Below are 5,966 nucleotides of genomic sequence, written 5' to 3'. Positions count from 1 at the left end.
CAATGCCAAGCCAAAGACAAGAGTGTTTATAGAACATCACTGAGTTTTTTCAATAATTTGAAAGGTTGCCTTTAATACTCTATATCCCTGAATATATGTCATTGTATTTCTGGACCCCTCAGTATACTTCATTAATGTAGTTTATGTTTTGCTCCTGAAAAAAACCAACACATTTTTGTTAAACTAAATTTGTCCTGAACGGGGACCATGTACAAGAAATCCTCACATATTGAATGCAACTAAATATACACCCTAACTTGAGTATATTTTTGGAACAAATAGCTGATTCTCAATCATAGCAGCCATGATTCAGTAAATCCCAGGAACCCACCTATACAAACTATATTGAAAGACAAATACCCTGCTGTAACTAATCCATCTGTGTCTATACCTCAATTCTTTTTTAATTCTAGAAGCACAATCTCTTTGTCTAGTCACTTTTGTCAAATTGTACATAGACTTCCAAGTCCAACAATATCTATGTCTGACTACTTTTGTGTGTTTTCACCTCTTTTATGTGAAGCTGCCACTTATACACTGATGTTAAGATCTTTGTTATCATAAGACTTTTCTCCTATTACTCTGTCATTCATCAGTTTATTTCAAAGGATATAAACTTTGGAAGATAGATGAAAAGTTGTTTCCTCCTCTACAATTCTGTTCATAATTAAGCCAGTGTGTCTTGTGGGGAACCTGTTGGTGAATATTTGAATTTAGCTGAGTGCTACAAAAAGATGCAGGATAGTGTGAGAATAGATTTTCTGTTCCAATCTCTCCAAAATAGTTCTTGCAGGTAAGGGGGGGAAAACCCCAAACCATGGTGGTGAAATTTCAAAAGACACTTGATGGATAAATGGGAGTTTTGTTAATCAAGTTAGACATAAGACCAGGAGGGAATAAGCTGGTGAAGAGGTAGAAGAAGAATACTACAAGCAGGAAGATGGCCTAGCAAAGTTCCTTAGGTTAGGCTCAGCTTTGCAATGTGACTGAGGATGCCAGAGTTTGTGGAACCAACTGAGGTATAAGAAGAGGTAATCAGGGATCCAATTATGCAGATAATTTAAAGATGTTGAATTTTATTTGAAAAACAAGGGACATATTTAAGAAACTGACAAGAGAAATGGAACTTTTCCTAAAAATGATCTCATTTGCTATATTTGGATTTTGGTGGATCTGGGATCAAAAACTTGTTCAGATAAAAAAATCTCTTTATAGGAAATTCATGAGTCTTAATAACTTAAGATTAATTTTTATATACCACTGTACATGGTGTAAGTGTTTTGAGATATTGTTATGGTTAGATGTGGCTTTTCTCCCAAGGTTTCATGAGCTGGAGGTTTGGTTCTAAGTGTGACAGTGTTGAGGTGGTTTAACAATAAGAGGTAGGACTTAGTGGAAGGTCATTACCAGCCTCTTCCCTTACTCTGTATTTCTTTCTCACCATATGACTCTCCTTCTCACATACATTCCCATCAATGTGAAGATATCTGTCAAGAGATCCAGGGGGACCAGTCCAATGGCAGTGAAATGCCAATGAGACTTTCGGATACCAAAACTGCTAGCTAAATAACCACTTTTCTTCATAAGTACCCACCTTCAGCTATTTAATTATAGTAACAGAAAACTGAGTATATATCAGTGTATGTGTTCAAAGAATGAGTTGACCTGGATGGATACAATTACTGTGCAAATTCATAATGTAAGAATCTACAGAGACAATAGTACATAAGCAAGACTTTCTATACAAACTATATGGGAAGCAAGTCCTTTTTGAAATCAAGGTCATAGCAAGTGGCTGCAAAATGTGAGAATGCCAATATTACTCTTATAAAATTACAAGGACAGGACAATCAATGGTAGAATGAGTATTGTTTCCTTATGTGTCCTTTGCAATATAATAAATATATGAACTCTAAAAATTCTCCACAACCCATCAGCAGCTATAGAACGTTATGTTAATGAATTGATGAGAATGTGTCCTGTCCAGCAGGGCATGTGGAAAAACAGGAGGAAAGAGTAGGCTGCAGGTTTATGGATTGGTACCCATTAGAGACAAGCCAAGAAAAGTCATAATTTGGTGGGGCAGAGGATGCTTCTGTGATCAAGAGAAGCAGAGGTTTTTACCATGAGCCCACACCTCCTGTTAATGACATAATACTGAAAAAAGACACATTAAAATGAATCATTAGTAACTGGAAGTCTTAGAGAATGTGGTCTCTCAGCTGGGAAAGTTTGTGGTAGGAAGTTTGTGCAGGTAACAATGAAATAACAAGAAAATGGAGTTATACTGTATCATATAACATGAAATAAAACTTAGGAGCTTAAGAAACTGAGTTATAATGTGTCATGTGACATGAAATAAAATGCAACTTATGAGCTTAAGAAATTATTGTAGGGAAAATCTGCATGGCAAAATGAAGAGAAAAACTGTAAACTTTGAAAATGGATGGGAAATTCTTCAAAAACATAGCTTGTGTCTCTGACTTATAAACCATTCCTAGAAATCAAGATGAAAGCTGAACACCAATGGAGAAATGGGGATGTAGGAGGGGATAATAAAGGACTGGATCATAGAAATGGCATTATATATGAATGCCAAATATATGGAAAGATAAGTGAACTCAATCAGGACTGACACTTCCTTCTCCTCAGGACAAGCCCTAGATAATCCAGCTTTGGAACACTGTGGGTCATGTCCACAGAGAGGACTGGAGTTCCTTCCCCTCAGGACCAGGCTCAGAGAGATGCCCTAGTCCAACAAACTTTCAGCCTTCTTGATAGGGTCTTCAGATGCACAAAGTTCTTAATTTTGAGCAAATCCAATTTATTTTTTGTTTGTATGCTTTTCAGATCCTAGAAACGACTGCTAAATGTAAGATCATAAAGATTTATCTGTATGTTCTTGTGAACTTTATAGTTTTCTTTACTTTCAGCCTTTGTCCTCCTTCCCCCTGTATGTTAATATATGTGTGTAGTGTACATTAAGGGCATAGTTTCATTCCCATACACATGGGTAGCCAGTGGCTTAACATTACTTGTTTAAGTCACCATTCTTTTTTCCCAAAGTTAATGGTGTGTGCCCTTGTCAAAACTCAATTCACTGCAGAGGTAGGTTTTTATTTCTGTACTTTCATTTCAGTTCTACTGATCTTCTGGGCCAGTATCACACTTTGTGATCACAGTTGCCTTGTGGTGATTTGAAGCTGGAAACCATGAACCTCCAAATTTCCTATTTTTTTGAGGTTTGCAGGTTTTTCTATTGTTAGCACCTTGAAATTTCATTATCAGCCTTCCTACTTCAGCCATAGGAATCACACTATGTAGATTGAACATTGCCAATTTTAAAAATATTGCTTTTTCAGGCCAGGCATGGTGACTCACACCTGTAATCCCAGCTGCTTCAGAGGCAGAAATGGAGAGCACCACGGTTCTAGGCCAGCCCATGCAAAAAGTTACTGAGACCCCTATCTCAATAAACTGGGGTAGTAGTGTGTGCCTGTAATCCTAGCTATATGGTAGGAGAATTGCCATCTGAGGTCAACCAAAGACAAAAACACAATACCCTCCCTAAAAAATAAGGCAAAAATGGGGCTGGGAGTAGGGCCCAAGTGGTAGAGTACTAGCCTAGCAAACCCTGAGTTCAAACCCCAGTATGCCAAATAGATGTATTTACACATTCTTTCAATCGAAGCATGGCATCTCTTTACATTTAGATTTTCCTTAATTTCAAAAATGTTTTGTAATTTTCATAAAATGAGTTTTGCCAATTGTTTATATTCATTGTTTTTAATGTTGACATTATTTACACTTGCTTTAAATTTCATTTTCAGACTGTTTATTGTTAGTGTGTAGGTATATGTCTATTGATATTTTGCTTGTTAACTTTGCAGAATTCATTTACTGGCATTAGTTGTATTTTATGAATTCTCAGGATTTTCAATATATAATGTTAAATGATCTGTGACACATGAGGGGATGGTTTGTTTCCTTTTCTGTATGGTGCCTTTAATTTCCTGCTCATGTCACCCCCACCCCCTACCACCATTGGCTCTGGCCCTGCCAACTCTATTCTCTCAGCTGGGCAGGACTCCCCCTTATGTTTTTCACAGGGAAACCCATCTCCACCCCCAATCAGGGTAAGGTGCTCTCATCTGGACTTCTACAGCAATGCACTCTCCCTCAGACCAGGCACCTCTAGGACTGCAGCTTCAGCTCTTCATGAAGAGATGGACATGACATCTCTTCATGCTGTGATATGACTGGTCTGAGTGTTGACACTTGCCTCTAGGGTGCCCTGATGGGGGTAATATTTTCCCAAAACAAAGGTGTTCATCAACAGGGACTCCCTCCTCCCAAGTCAAACAAACCTGTTGACCCTAGAAAGGCCCTGCCCATATCAACCCTCCCCTCACTGGATAGGCAGCATTTCAGGTGCCCAGAGTGACAGGTGTCAGGATCCATCTGGTGGTGGCTGCCCCAGGGAGGGTCTTGTGTACATGGTTACTTCTACAGGTTTGCTTTCTGGCCATTCCCACAAATGTATGTGTAAAATTCCCACGGGCTCATCATTCACAGTTCACCTCTAATCCTTATGGAAGACCTTAGAAATCTGTGAAAATCATCATGGCTTTAAGCATCTTAAGTAGAACAAAACCCTCCTAAACCCTCCTCTTTTCAAATTCTGCATCATGTATTTGCAGAGTGGAGTGTGGAGTGTGTATGCATGTGCAATGGTCTTGGGATCAGGGTTGAGGGGTTGCTCCACATACCATTACATTTACCTTCATGCTACCCTAGAAGTGGGCTGATGACCTGAGGGGCCTAGAGTTCAAGCATGAGCACATTTCCAGGATACATGGGCTATCCCTAACCATTGCTGGCACTCCCCAGAACATGGTACTGTCCCTGATTGCCTGGATTCCTTGCTGCTCTCTTGGCATCCATCTGGTTCCCTGTAAGCCAGGAGCTCCACTCTCACTTGCTCCAGGATGACTGGCAAGCATTCTCACAGGACCCATGTGTTCTGACTGGGCCTTAATCTGCAGGGAAGCAGTGCTGGTGAGTGAACTTAGTGCCCTGAATACTGCAATTTAAAACTGTGAAATTTAATTAAAAACCAATACTAAAAACCATATGCCAAACATGGGGGCGCCGGGAATCAGAGAAATTAAAAAGGGTATTTTCCCACTCGAGGGGAGGATGGCTCTGGTACTGGAGTGCAGGCTGAGTGGAGCTCAGGAGGTGACTCTTAAGAGAAGGGCTATAATGTACTTTCCCTCATTCAATAAACTTTGCAAAGTTCTTTGCTAACTTGTGATATTGCTGCTGTAAATACTTTTCTTTTAAAATGGTGAAACTATCTTTTATGCATTGTGAATTCCATTTGGTGATTAACGCATTTACATTTAGAAATGATCATCAGAAGATCATTTAACTTGCAGATAGTCTTAAATTGAAGTCATATCTAATGTCAAAAGCAGCATAACTGAGCAAGGCATGGTGGCACACACCTGCAATCCCAGCACTTGGGGAGGTTGAGGCAGGAGGATCATGAGTTTGATATAACACCATGGGCTAGTGAGAATTTGTCTCAAAAATTGTTTTGAAAGAGGGGAAGCAGCACAATTTAAAAGTGTTTATTAAATCTCTGCTATCTGTATTTCCCTATTTCCAGATTTGTTAAAAACTAGAAGACAGAAAAACTAATGTAGATAAAGCTAGCATGAAAATTATACATTAATGTATATTTAAAACCAAATGAGATGACATGTATTAGTTCATCCATGGCTCTGAGAATTAATGCCAAACAACAGTACTCATGACATATTAATCCTATGTGAATTTTCTGTCAATAAAATTTTTAAAATCTCTGAAAAAAATGAGAGGCCCTCATATCTCATCCTACGAACACTAAAAGAATAAAAACATATTACAAAGAATATCATGACCACAGATTTGATAACCTA

This window comes from Castor canadensis, chromosome 6 (assembly GCF_047511655.1).
Source record: "Castor canadensis chromosome 6, mCasCan1.hap1v2, whole genome shotgun sequence".
NCBI lineage: Eukaryota > Metazoa > Chordata > Mammalia > Rodentia > Castoridae > Castor > Castor canadensis.
Note: the sequence above shows the minus strand (reverse complement) of the source record.